The sequence below is a fragment of the Macrobrachium nipponense genome, chromosome 42, assembly GCF_015104395.2.
Source record: "Macrobrachium nipponense isolate FS-2020 chromosome 42, ASM1510439v2, whole genome shotgun sequence".
NCBI lineage: Eukaryota > Metazoa > Arthropoda > Malacostraca > Decapoda > Palaemonidae > Macrobrachium > Macrobrachium nipponense.
In genome coordinates this window covers 52275762-52291814 of record NC_061103.1, presented here as the reverse complement: position 1 = coordinate 52291814, position 16053 = coordinate 52275762, and positions in this window count along the sequence as shown.

Sequence of the window (16053 nt, the reverse complement as noted above, 5' to 3'; positions counted from 1 at the left end):
TTGAGTCCTCCTGTCTGTACTTCAGAGGGGACGGCAGCGAATGACAGCCGAAATATCGTACGGCACCACTTCCTTGGTTACTTCAGGAGAGCTGTTAATAACACCAATAATTATTATCATTATTACCCCTAGACGCCGATGCTGCTCCTTGACTTCTTCTTTTTCATGAATAAAGGAAAGAGACAAGATGGATATAAACCATCCTCAAACCTGCATCGAATGTCTGGCAACAGAGATATGCCTTCAGTCATGTTGGAGTCATGTGCAGCAGTTGGGAATTTCCGATGCCGCGTCACGTCCTGTGTTGCACAGGAAGGAGAAGGAGAAGACGAAGAAGTCAAAACAAGAAAAAGAAGAAAGACATTGGGTGGTATTCATAAAAATGAAGGATATCCTTGTAAGCATAAGGTAGAAGTACAAGGTAATTCTCTGAAGCAAAAGGTAGAAGTATAAGCAAATCTTTCTTTCCATATTCATAATGATTACCTTTTACTTGCGAGGATATCCTCCAAGCAGAAGTAAAAGGTTGACTCTTGTTTCGGGAGAAAAGAAGAAATGAACCAATTCTACAGCGAAGCGAGAGTGAAGCAACTCATGAGCAGTCATGTAGTAGTCTCACTGATGTTCAACCATTGCCGCCAAAGAAGAAATTAGCGACAGAGAAGTATGAAACAGATGAACTAGAAAAAGGACAACTAAAGAACTCCAACGCTTAGTACTTTTGCAGCAGTATAAAACGAGTGTAGTGCAACAACAATACTACGAAAAGAAGTTGGAAATGATGCAGCAGCCTGAAAAATCAACACCAAAAACTGTTTCTGACGGAAATCAAACGTATTTTATGTTGTAAAAATAAAACTTCATCAACAGGTGTTATTTGAGTTAATTTTTTTTAGTTTAAGCAGAAAAAACTGTTATTTGAGTTGTTGTTTTTTTAGTTTAAACAGAACAAAACTGTTATTTGAGTTTTTTTTTTTGTAGTTTAAACAGAAAAAACTGTTATTTGAGTTAATTTTTTTTTTTAGTTTAAACAGAAAATGTTATTTAATTTTCCAAAAATGTGACTTCATTAATTTCATAAATAGCGATTTTGGTTAAGAAATGCCTTGTAAGTTGTAACATTATTTTTAATTATTAGAGTTGTATATTACAATGCTCAAGTTGTTCCTGATTTCCTGTCCCTGTTGGCGAAGAGCTAGTTCATCACGATTGTTGTCATGGTTTTCTTCATCTTCTTCTGGTATCTCTTCAGCTGGCTCGAAGTCAGGATCACCTAAAGTTTTTGCAATGTTATGGAGCACGACACAGCTAACGATTATTTTCGGTACATTTTCCAACTTCACGCGACAAACGTATTGTAAGATAGGAAATCGACGTTTCAGTTGGCCAAAGCATCGTTCAATTATTACTCTCTTTTTTGTTATATTTTACCTCAGGTAAAATATAACAAAAAAGAGAGTAATAATTGAACGATGTAGGATTTCGATATGGAGTCATGAGACATGGCTCTATCCCATATCCGTCATCACCAAGTAGCACAGCATTAGCTTCAGTTCTTAATTGTAAACACACTTGTGAATTTCTCCATATCCTTGAGTCGTGCACGGATCCAGGCCAACTAACATCAACACTAGTGAACATTTCTTTGGCATCACAAGTAGCTTGAACATTCAGAGTAGACTTGCCTTTTCGATTAATGTACTCATCTCCATGCAGCTTTGGTTTCAGTATCCCCACGTGCGTACAATCGATGACACTAATAGCTGTCGGAAACTTATACTTCCTTTGCCATAACTGTTTTGCCTCTACTATTTCTCTTTTGGTAGTTGGAAATTTTATCCATTATTCATTCGCATGAGCAATTATGCTATCAACTACTGTATTCACAGTCCGTGATACCGTTGCTTGGCTAACACCAAGTTCTTGACCGATACCTTTTTGATAGCCAGGATCACTGAGGTAACGCAAACATGTCTTCATTCTATGGAAAGATGACAAGGCGCCTCCCCGAGTTTCTTCATTGGTGCCTAAAAATCTGTCCGCAAGCCACTGTAGTACATTTTGTTCTTCAAAACGGAATAACATCTTGAAATCACGATCAAGTGTGGGTAAAGGGGCCATGTATTGTTTAAAATGCCTCACATCCACACAATCTGCCATCGTGCTGAGAATCGGACAGAACAACCTTTCTCTTCGAACTGTAGTCTGCTACTGACCAGACTCAGCTTTTTCGAAGCATATGCTCTTTATATGAAGTAAAGGGTCTTCTTTATGTATAACCATTTACTTTTATGCGATTATAAGGATATGCTTTTGCTCTAAAAGTAGAAGCTTTTGCTTGAAATGTTTATGAATACAAGTAGAAGGATTTCCTTCATATTTTGCAAGTATAAGCATATCCTTTTCTTTATGAATACCGCCCATTGTATAATTAATTGTCTGTTGCTTCTTTCTCCTTCTTCAAAGGAAATACATGTATGGCCTTAACACACACACACACACACACACACAGAAAGTAAATAGAAGCTCAAATAAAGAGAAAGAGAAAAATATGGACCTGCTAAAAGTCTAAAAGAAAAGGTCTTCCCTGCAAATAATTCCACAGAATTCAAAATAAATTGATTGAGAGAAAATTTGCCCAAATAGCTTGCATATATATATATATATATATATTATATATATATATATATATATATATATGTGTGTGTGTGTGTGTGTGTGTGTGTGTGTGTGTGTGTGCATGCGTCTGTATATATATATATATATATATATATATATATATATATATATATATATATATATATATATATATATATATATATATATATACTTATAATGTAAGTTTGGAATGCAATTATAATTGTGGTAATATGATTGATTCACATCAGAGCCTGTGTATCATGTTGTGAAATGTGTGTTTTGGTATGTTCAGATTTCCCAAATTTAAAGATAACATGTGCTAAGTAATCCCACTTTTCATTTTGAAGTACGTAAGACACAGAGAGAGTGAAAGCTCATCAGCCTTTTGAAGAAGGTTGTTTTCGCTACTTTGAAGAATGTCTTAGCTAAGCTTGATTTCCTTTATCGATGTCAAACATGTGCATAATTTTTTTTATCATCACGGTCGAGCCTGTGAAGGAACAAGGGAGCCTTATTCATAGACATATGTGAACGCAGTCAAAGAGGTCCTGTATTTGGTACCCCTATAGAGTTGACGCAATATGTTTTCGTCTTAGACGTGTACACTCGGCAAGGAAAATTAAGATACAGTTTTTTTAAATCTTCGGACATATATTGTTCAATAATGCCACACCTGGCAACTCTTAAAAGGGGGCGGAGCTTCAAAATCATAGCGTTTGTTGCTTTCTAGATTTCCATCAACTTTACACCATAAAGATTGTGTTGAGGTCCTATAATCATTTATACTTGAATGTAGAAACAGCCTCTATATTATTCGTTAATTGGTTTGGTAACGTCAGTTCAGGGTAGAATATCGATCATCCTTTTTTAAAACCTACTGTTAAACCTTATTTATAAGTAATGTTTGACACTAAACTGACGTAAAATTCATACGTAATTAAAGACGTATCTTAAACAATGAGAGAAAGGGTTTTAAAATTTGGGCAGTACTTGTGGAGATCGTGAGGAACAATACAGTAAAGAACGGAATATTATGACGATAGAGAGAGAGCGCGCGCGCAAGCCTAGGCTTATCGATAGAGATACTTAATTCATTATATTTACTTTGAGAGTATATTTACTTTGAGAGGTTAAGTGAAAATATTTTTTCAAATGTTTCAAATGTGGAGAGAGAGAGAGAGAGAGAGCGCAAGCATAGGCCTATCTATAGCGATACTCAATTCATTATATTTACTTTGAGAGATTGAGTGATAATATTTTTTCAAATGTTTTAAAAGTGGAGAGAGAGAGAGAAAGAGAGCAAAATCTGCTCATGTGAAAGCCTATTTATAACTACTTAATTTCATTATATTTTCTTAGAGAGATTGAGTGGTAATATATATAGTTTTAAAGTATGTTTTAGAAGTGGAGATAGAGAGAGAGAGAGAGAATTATAGTACTGGTGACGGGGGAAAGGCAGAAGAAAATATAATGAATTAAGTATCTCTATCGATAGGCCTATGCTTGCGCGATATGATATGACTGCCAAGATCGTGCTGCACTATGGTAGATAAAATTTGAAGGATCACAATATTCAAGTTAATTCTCTAAGAAATTCATACCCTAATCTTGATTACATTCGACAGTTGCTGTAGCATTCAAAGATTGTAAAAAGATGTGGAAAATTTTAGACACAGGGTGCGGTCATTCTTGCTCTCTTGATATAGTCTTTACTTTTGAAAATCGGGTTTCATCCACAAATCATTCACGAAAAAAGCTGTGTTAAGTAAAAATATTTATCACCACAAATAACTCAATATGTATTGCACAGGCAATTAAAATTTTATATCGTGGGAGATCTTTCAGCCTCGCGGCAAAGAAATGCAGTCGTGTAGGGCTGTAAGCTACTACGAACTGCTTCGTAATGGGAGCATATAGCCAGAAAATCTTTGAGCTGACATACTACTTTAACCTTGATTAAGTTTTATGTTTAAAGACAGTAGCTTTGTAAACAGCAATTAGTATTCGATCCATGTCAACGTCAAAGTAATCAGTGTGAAATCCGTTACGTTAGCCAGTATCCAGTGACTTGCGCTTTCCCGCTCGAAGTTCTAGGGCTCCTCCTCACATCATAGAAAACGCTCTTGCAGATGCAACTAGATTTGTTCAACCTACCTTAGTCGTCGCAACATTGAGTGCCATTGACGTCAGCTAACTTTAATTGCTTTGAAATACAAACATAAGTTTGTAGAAACTAAAATAATTGCATTCACCACTTACGATGATGCAATATATCCCGTTCATGAAGCAAAACGAGTAAATATTGTCGTCGTGATACATAGTACTAAAATCAGAAATTCACATTCTATCTACCAGATCTCTCTGAACGAATCCATCTGAGAAATTCAAATTACTTCGGACATATATCGTGTTTTTAAGTATCTGAACGGTTTTGTTTTCCAGTTTTAATTTATATGATATAATTTGCAGTATATTTTCATATTCTAGAGTAATTTTAGCGATATTATGTCTTTTCAGTAAAAACAAATGGGAAATTGGATGAACGAAAGCTAATGAAAACTGTATCTTCAGTTTTCTTGTCGAGTGTACACTGAAATACACCCATTCCCTTGATACGATAGTTACGCATATAAAACGTAGATTCATTCGCTTGGAGGATAGCGGCGTGCGTTAGTCTCTCTCTCTCTCTCGCTCGGTTGCGAGGCTGTTTCAGTAACGAGCTGGTCACTCATTTTTATATAATTCTTAGTAATATATGTGTTGTTTGTGGAATCTGAACATAGTATTATTTCTGTTAAATCTGTGAAGGCGCCCACGAAAATAGTGAAAAAAGTGTAAAATTGTAACAGGCCTTTTGATTGAAGCTGCAGCTGTGTATAAGGTATTTTTACAAATGTTTTGAAGTGCACTTCGAGGTTTTATCATTTCTAAACATTTATCTTTTGCTTTGTTCTTTTGACATATCCCATTTTTATATGCTTAATGTTTGTACTGTCAATGCTTTAACTGTTTTCATATTATGCATTATATTTTTCTGCATTGTCTTTATTTTTGTTTAATTAGTTTGAATAATATTCTATTGTGTAAATTTTGAATCTTACACTTGTGAATTAACTTGCATTTAATTACATTTAATTCCAAATTTAATTATTGCTTTATGATTTAATTTAATTAATTTTCTTGATAAACTTTGATTTAATTTTGCTTGATAATTATTTCAAGAATTAATTAAACTTTTGTTTTCAAGTAATAACAATTTCCCTGAGATTGTGAATTTCACTTATAAATTTTGAATTTAGAAATAAATTTTTGTATTTAAAATTTATGAGTATTTTACTCCAACCCCAGTATTAAGCTATATTTTATTTTGCTTAGGTAGAAATATAGAGTGATAATTGTGACGTTTCCCACAAATAAAACAGAATCAGGGAAATACTTAAATTTGAATTTGCACGAGTGATGCCCTTTAATTAAGATTACCTCACACATATTTTAATGAACTTAGACTGATTGTTTTCTTGACTGTTCAGTTAGAAAAAAAGGGATCACTCTTACCTTTAGAGTATTCAGTCGTTTAGTATTTGTGATGAAGGGTCAGGTGTCTGTCTGTAGTGAGGTAAGTAACAACTAGGTACTTGAACAAACTGCGCCCTAAGTACAAAGGGTGTCCCAGACCCAGGAATAAAAGGGTCTCTTGTATTAGCGAGTACAAATGGTAAGTGTAGTAACCAGATACTTGGCAATTTGGGTTAACAAATATTAATGGTTTCCAGATACAGATCTTTGACTATTTCATGCACCAAGTATTAATGGTATCCAGACCCAGATACTCTTGCCCACTTCGTCACAATATATATATATATATATATATATATATATATATATATATATATATTATATATATATATAATAATTTTACGTACACACACACACACACACACACACACACACACACATATATATATATATATAGATATATATATATATATATATATATATATATATATATATATATATATATATATATTAATACACACAATTGCAAAAGAGCCAAGAAGCGAATGGACGAATGAATGGAACCACAGCCATGTTCACAAGCAAATGCTTGGAGGAGGAGAATCAATCCAGTTAACGAAAAGGTTTGTGAAGAATAATTTCTTCAAAGAACCTCACTTCAGGACCACAGAGCGAATCATCCATCAAAGTCGATATATTTCCACCATAGACAAATATATTCATTTCCTGGACAACAGCAGAAACAAACAAACCCTGGTTAATACGTCGAGGCATTCTCGAGTTATGGAAGCCTGAATTGTGTGAAAAAGGGGATGGACACTCCTGGGGATTCGGACCTCATAAGATTTCCTTTGGCTGGATAAAGAATTGGGGATGTTTGTGTGTTTGTATGTTTGTGTGTATGTATGAATGGATGGATGGGGGACTGAATACTGGGGTGGGGGAAAGGAACCACCAACCCCCGTGCCATCTCGAAGCTTCTTTCTCCTTTCTCTCTCTCAGACCCAATAACAAAACAGCGTCGTCATTGACGTAATGAAGACGAATGACTGAGGAATTCAACTCCATAACCAAAGAAGGACTCGGCCTAGAGACGCCCCCAAGAGAGAGAGAGAGAGTTAATGAGAAGAGAACGTGAAATAATGCGACTGAAAATGAATGAAAGACACAGAGGAGTGGGTAAACACAACCACGTAACTGACCCTCTCCTGTCATCGCAGCTACAAATAACACGTCCTCAACCGTCGGCCCCACCAACCGACCCACTAGGCAGCGGGCCAGTGGGCAGTGGGCACTGACTTCAGTCACGTGACAAGTGGCAAGTGCTCGGCTGGACTCCACCTTCCTTCCCCCTATAGATACGATACTCGGTAACCACACACAGTCTCTCTCTCTCTCTCTCTCTCGCTAAAGTGTTGCAAAGAGAAGCGCTGGCCCTCCTGCCTTATCTTATTTCAGGCATTGCAATATTTAGCGGTTACTGAAAGAGCAAAATAAAAAATAAAAATAATTTGTGGAAAATAAACAAAGACCCCTTTGTATTTAGTTGCAGTGAACACTAGGCCTACTTACTAACAAAGTCTTCTTTCTCCATCCGTGGTCGAAATAAGTCACTTTAGGAGAATCATTTAGTAGTCTAATGCAATTCATTCATCAATGTCTTACTCATGTCTATAGCCACGCTCTGTGAGGGAGCGAGTTAATACTTACTTTAATCGTTTTTTTTTATTGAAAAACACCAGTAGTAGTCTTACCTGGTGGTATCGATGTAAATGATTTACTGTCTAAATTGAATAATTTAGTGCCATCCATAAAATTCACTGTTGAAATTGAAAATAACAATGTCATCCCTTTCCTAGATGTATTAATACATAGAGAATCTTTTCAATGCAAATTCAGTATTTATAGAAAACCCACAAAAAATTTAACATATGTACATTTTTATTCTGGCCACCATCTTAATATTAAAATTTCAATTTTTTCTTCTATGTTCCTACGCGCTTTGCGTATCACGAGTCCACAATATCTGGACCAAGAAATAGAATACATAAAAAGATAGGAAACGATCTCTGCTACCCACCTCATTTAATTGATTTATGTTGTCAAAAAGCTCACAAAAAGATTTATAATGTTGCTATTAATGAAAAAGAAATGCCAAAAAATGTACTTAGCTTACCTTATTTTCGTGGATTTGAAACCATAAAATCAATTTTTAAATCGTTTAATGTTAATGTAGTGTTCTCTTATAACAATACCATTAAAGATATGCTAATTAAGAATAGTCCCGTAACAAATAACAACATCATTTACAAAATTCCTTGTAAGGATTGCCCATCATTTAACGTTGGTCAGTCTAGTAAAAATTTATGTGTTCGGATTAAGCAGCATATGTATTCAGTTAGAACAGCCCAGACTTCAAATGCACTGTTTATCCATCTGAGTGAAAAATCTCATTCTATTAATTGGGGTGATGCCTCGGTAATTGCTAGATCTAATGATTATGTTTCAAGAAATTTACTGGAATCGGCAATTATACATATCACTAATAAAAACAACCTAAATCTTAGTCTGGAAATGTACCATTTGGCCAAGATATTTGTAAGATGTTTATGAAGGACCTCAAAATAAATGAACAACTAATAAATTAGTCCCACATGTATATAGTTATTATTTCTCTCTCTCTCTCTCTCTCTGGTTCGATATTCTCTCTCCCTCTTTCTCTTGCTCGATATATATATTTATATTTTCTTTCGTCTTTTCATTAATAATAATTTTTGTTGGGAAAATGTGTAAAAATTCATGATATTAAATTGTATATGCTCCCGTGTTGTTTTCAAAATGTACTGTTTTCTGGAAGAATCACTTGTTTACTGCGGGTATCCTTCAAGGTGTGGCTAGCCTATGGCGACTCCTTTCTGTAGAGTGAAAATCGCCCTTATGGCTAATCTGGTAGTGTCAGTTTGTATATTAAGCCTTCTTTTGACTATGTTGTTCTTGTAAAATCAGCTTGCCTCAGTAAGGGTCCAAACAGGACCGAAAGTACTTGGCTATCTCGCTTTTTCATTTTTTCCTTCGTGGTAAAAAACCTTTATTTATACATAGCATCACGTTTTATATACTTCGTGATCAAGTTATTCATATATATACACACATATAATTATATATATATTATATATATATATATATATATAATATATATATATATATATATAGTATCATCTTGCATAGTCTAGTATAGAGTAGGTCTATGATCCGTCAGAGCAGAATAGGCCCTTAATTAAACCTACAGTTCTGTTGCCAAGTAAGAGTTCAATCTTCCATTCTTGTTGGGCACAAAATATTTTATTTATAAAAGGAAAATTGAAACATCATTGAAAATATCGTCAACGAATAAGTTTATTTATTTAATTATTTATTCATGTATTTATCTCTCTATTTATGTGTTTACTTACTTATTTATAATTAGGGATAATGGACAGATAAATTTATAACTATTCAAGGACCAGAACAATTTTTTTTTTTTTTTTTTTTTTTTACAGAGCATGCTCGTCGATATTAGAAAATACACCTGCTCTCTCTCTCTCTCTCTCTCTCTCTCTCTCTCTCTCTCTCTCTCTCTTCTCTCTCTCTCTCTCTCTGAATAGCAGTGGCGTTCCTCAGATTGCTAAAGTTGATAATTTAATAATAATGTTTACACATGTGATGGATTCGTATTCAAGATTTACGTTGTGTACTGAATTTCTGTTGGTCGGAAACTGAATATGAGCTGTAGTTTTGCATCAAGAGTGGCTCATATGAAAGCAAAATTGCAATATATTGCAACTGGTTCCTAGCACAATGTCAGGACAAGTTACAGTCGCCACAAAAATAAGAAGCAGTCGGAACATCTGGGGCTTCAGATCCGCGACCAGTGTTTGCAATTTGTCCAATTCCGTTATGTGACAAATCATGTAGTCAACATTTTTGTTCTATGAAGTTACTATTGCCCGATAAACCTCAATATACCAGTTGCTTTCTTTTACGTCTGGAATGATCTCAAAATACGAGCAGCATCACAAACCCACTGCAAAATGTAATCTTAGACAAAAGAGGTCAACAGAATCCTGCAACTCCAAAGTGGGGGAGGACTAAGCTCTCTGTATCTCCCAGACGTTTCATTCTACGTCGTGGCATTTACATCATCATCATCATCATCATCATCATCATCATCATCATCATCATCAATATTACAAGTACGTAGTAGTATTAGTAGTATTCTCATGTGACATAACTCAAACAGAAAAACAACAAAAATTGGTATATTTGCTAGCCAATCTCCTACTCTCTGCCTACCAACATAAAGCTGAAAATTTCTTTAACATTTATAGGTAATCTGATAAACGTTAAAACAGCCATCCAAACTCCAATTACTGACACTGCAAGGCTGAAATAATCTGCTCTATGTATATCTCATGTAGCTTTCACGAATGCAATATATTCCCTGAAACGTCTGATAGCTACTCATTTTTATTGGCATTTATATTAATTCTTTTCAAAATAAGAAAAGGGCGAACCTCACACGAGAGGAGGCCAAATCCAAATTCAAATAGTTTATTGACATAAAAATACATCAAATGGAATGCATAAGCATGCTTATATGTGCAGCCCCTTCCAAGTAAGACAAAAATCAATTTATCATATTGGTTACTTATTCAAAAACAACTTGGGAAACTTTTTAACCATCTTTTTCAGTTACATTGTTATTCATAAGAAAACAAACCATTTCAGATACACTAGTTATTGTTCTATCTCTAAATTCTAGAAGTTCAAAACACTCCAACACATAATGCGCTAAAGTGTGAGAGAATGAACCGCCACACAATCTACAAGGTTTGCCATTGTCATCAACATATTGCCAACAATAATTATAACCTAGCCTTAGCCTCATATTAAAGGTATCAAGTTTAGATAAACTTGACATAAGTTATCCGGACATTTTCACTCACATAAAGGTAGTGCATCATACTAGCACTACCTTCTTCTAAAATTCTAACTGCATTTTCTGCTTCCCAAATATTTTCTTTTTGTTTTATTCCTTTTTTAATTCTACTAATGCTGACAATATATACTCTCAATATCATCTTTGTGTTGCCTGGTTGGCGAAAACGAGAATATGAGAAGGATCCAAAAAATTTAATAAAAAGTCCCTTCTCTGTAAGATCGCAAACCAACATCCTTCAGTGAATAACAATATCGTTATTAGTAGTTTTACTGTTCAGAGCAAATAATGCACTCTGAGAGTCAACGAAAACAAATGTACTTTTACTTTTACATGCCACCACTTAAATTTAATCCCTTGAGGATGGCATGTAACTCAGCTGCCGTAGAGGAAGTGTTGTCCTCAATCCTCTTAGAAATCACTTCATCAACACTACTCATTGTCATAATACTCCCTAATATTAGATGACCCCACAACCAACTTTATTATCATTGACTGAACCATCACAATACATATGAATGAAGTTACATTTGGGCAAATTATTTATTTTACCAAGAAAGCATCGTCTTAATTCCAACAAGTTATATTCACTTTTCTTATAACCCATTTTAGTTATACAAATGTCTAATCTACTGCATTGCCATGGTTTAGGAACAATTGGGTTTTCTATGTTGACACAGTTCTTAACAACATCATATCTGACCAATATTCTGAACAGTTTCCTCATATGACCATTGGGTCTATTTAAGGTACCTACTGCGAACACCAGACATAGTATCAACACCAATTTTCAACATTTTTGCTCCTCTCCTTCTTATGCTTCTGACAACAGCAATGGAAACTATTTCGTGAATTCTGTCAATGATGCTAGGAAGGTACAACTCTTAACCTCATGATCTCAATGTGTGTACTCATTGGGCATCCTAGTATAATACGCACAGCTTGATTTTGAATAATTTCCAATTTATACAGCTCTTTCTCAGAGTAACATATCAATACAGGTGATGCATAGTCAATAATCGAGCGAACAGTACTAATGTACATCATCCGTAAAACCGGTATACCAGCACCATTGCCAAGATAATTATAAGTATTTACCCTTTCCAATTCTCTCCCGTTAAAAGAAAAGTTATTTTCACTTATCATGCATGACTTTATCTTACTTTTATCTCCATTAACTATCAGACCCATGTCTAAACATAAACTCTGAAGCTGATCCAATGCATATTTCAAAACAAATTCACTACGGCACTGAATCATTATATCATCAGCATAAATCACAAATTCTGTGCCTCTAGGAAAATTATGCCTAGCAATTTTGTCCCAAAGCAAATTGAATAAAGTTGGACTTAAAACATCCCCCTGTGGAGTGCCTAATTCAGATTCCATTTCTTCAGACTCATCAGACCCCTGAAAGTAAACATTAGCTTCTCTTTCACTTAAGTAACTATTAATCCATTGCAATAATGCTCCCTTAACACCCTTATTTACAAGCTCCTCAAGAATGACATCTTTATTTGTTCTGCCAAATGCTCCTTTGAGATCAATAAAAGCCCTGCAATATTACAAAGGACCCTCAAAACACAATCTATTGTACTTTTGCCTTTCGTAAAGCCATATAAATTTTGGGACAACTGATCTCCAGTAGCAAAATGCAATCTATGAAGTATGAGCCTTTCCATTAGTTTACATAATGCATGACGTTATTGAAATGGGCCTATACTCACCATTACCCTTAGGAACAGGAATAATCAGAGCCAACTTCCATTTGATAGGTAACCTACCATTTTTATAAGAAAGGTTAATCAAGTCTAACAAGGGGCTTTCCTCCATCATTATTAGGCAGTTGATTATGTCATATGTAACCCCATCCAAACCAGGGGCAATTGACCTCCCTTTTTTAATTCCTGAAAACAATTCATCTCTCGCAAAAGGCAAACAAGTTTCATCGGTCAACCCATCTGCATTTCCACCAACTGTTGTCTCTGTGAACAATGGTTACACAAGCTACCTTGAATATTAGCTGGTAAATGACCAATACTAGAAGCAGTTGCCAACTTCTGAATTAATTCATCTGCCTTGCCTTTAGGATGGGCAACAATTCTCTTTTTAACCGCCCTTACTTTGTTAATTGCATTTCACACACCACCTAGCAATTTCCTCCAAAAAATTATCCCAATACTTGCCTCTAGTCGTTTTCAGTTCCCTGAGCAATTTGCATCATTGTTTCCCTACTACGACTATCACTTGTATTCAAACTACATTTTCTTTGAGCTTTTCTCAGAAGCTTATTCCAGCCTTGTAAAATTTTATCATGAAAATACATTAATTTTCTATTAAGATTTCCATTGGAATCATTTTCAGATCTATGTATGTAATACAGTTTCTATAACATTAAGTAAATCATCTAAAAATTTATTCTCGTCATTTACATGCCCGTTTACATTTTTATATTCCTTATTCCATTCACCTACTTTAAACAAATCTAACCTTAGCGTCTTCTTTAATTCTTAATCTTTAACGCTTATGACCAAAATTGTCTCCAGACCAAATTATCACTTACAAGGTCACTCACTAACTACTGAAGTAACAGCTTCATACTCCTCCATATTGAAAATGAGTAGTACGTAGTCAATTCTTCCCCCTCTTACATGAGTGGGTTCTTTGTTACCTAAAATACTACGCACATTATCCAATGAATTTAGAATACTGTTCAAAACGAAACCATTTCTATTAGGATTTCCATTATTTTCTAAGTATCTATGGCGAGCGTTGATTTCACCCATTAATAAACATTTCTGGTCAAATATATAAGAGGGTAAGTTTTCCAGAGAAAATCCGTCATTATAAATATAGACATTAATGTTATGTATATATAAAGCAACCCTCAGCATACAGTTTAAGAGACAAAACTTCAGTACCATCAACAACAAGAGATTCACAGAATGTAGCAGGAATGCTATTCTTAATAAAAGTAGTTAGGCCTCTAGTGTTATTTTCCAGGTTAGCAGGCAATTCAAAACTTTGATATCCTGGCAATTGAAATCCTGACCCATTAACACCAACCTCTTGCAAAGTAACTACCTACTACATCATAATTATGAGGCAAAACGTGAGCATGAACATCAGTTGCCCTTTCATGAAAACTATTTATATTCCAAGATAAACACTTAAGATTAGACAGATCCATTTTCATTACCTACTGCCTCTCTAAACCTTTTGGCATAGGCAATAACATTACTACTCCTAAGCCCATCACTTGGAGCTTGCATATAATTCAAAACTGCATCTAATAAACTGGTCATATTTGAACAATATCATTAGAAACATTCTCAGATTGACTTCCATTCACATTAACACGCCTTCTATTACTAGAGAATCCAACTACTATTTGAGAGGATGCATCAAGAGCATGCAGCACCTCAACCTCATTTCGACCAAAAGATTGAGTAGTATCTCTTGGTGGCTTATTTGTAGAGTCTAGGCTATCTTTGGAGGAGACATCTGCTACATTGCAAACCTTATTAATCTGACTCAGAGCAAATGGTCACTGATTCGTGGCGAGAGCATGAGATAATATAAATTTTCATAATAAAATTTATTATTTGGATACTTACCTACAGTTAAAGTAGACCCACCCAGCCTCCCCACAACTTAGTGGGCTGTCAAGGAGAATTCTAACAAGAGCTAAAACATTCGAAACACACCTGGTGGAGAATAGGTAAACTAGAGAGTCACCCGGGCAGCCATTCATTTTTTTGTTGTTTGAATGCCGACTTGCCTAATCGGCGGGGAGATATAGCTAAATTTAACAATAGGTAAGTATCCAAATAATAAATTTTATTATGAAAATTTATATTATTTGAGATGAATCTTACCTACTGTTAAATTTAGCTGATTCCCACATTAAGAAGAGGATGGTGGGTAGTGCAGCTAGACAAAATTCCGCTCAGCCATTCGAGCTAAAGGTTTCTTATACGAAACCCAAAACATTCTCACCTGATCTGGAATCCTTGGTGGATTTTACTACCACCAGAAGTTGGATTCCATTCCATATGCAGCAAAGAGTAGCCTTGCGGAGAAAACCACTTCGATTCAGCCAAAATGAAACACAAGCAGTATGAGAGACCCCTGTGCCTGGGTTAAAAGCCCTATCAAACGACAGTCACTTAAAATGAATACCTTTACAATATAAAGGTACGCTCCTATACAAAATTTGTACCTTCACGCTCCCCAAAATATTAAAACCCAGGATTTAAACAAAAGAGCCTAAAGAATTGCTCTTTTTCGGTTCAGGAAAAGACTACCCACTACTAGTAGCGGATTAAGGGCTTTACTGTTTTCAAACACAATTCTGTATACTTAAGGTAGTGATCAGGCAAAACTGAATTGTACTTCTACTGTGACACATCAATCCTATTCTGGAGCAACAAATTGACTTAACACTAAATGAAGTTGCAACTGCTCTTCACATTATGAATGTTTACCTTCAATAAGGTAGAAGATGTGGAGCTGGTTCTCATACACTAGCCTATCCATTATGTCACAGAGGACCTTGTGTTCCTTGACAAAGTTTCTAAAAATCATAACAAAAAAGGTTAACTTTGCCTCTTCCAGGCTTAACCTCCACAAATACATTCTAGGTTTTCTAAAACCACAAAACAAAAGGTTGATTTTTGCCTCTTCCAGGCTAACCTTTGACCACATCTGTTTTTCTTAAAACCACAAAACCAAAGGTTAATTTTGCCTCTTCCAGCATTTACCTTTACAAAAGATGTTCAAGGTCTCTAAAAGGATGATAAAATGTTCTAGGTTTAACCTTTAAATTTAAATGCCCAACAAGATAGAGAAGTTTCCTCTTCCCCCCCCCACCACCCCCCCCCTCCAAGGGGTTAGATTGGAATTCTGACAGGGAACTG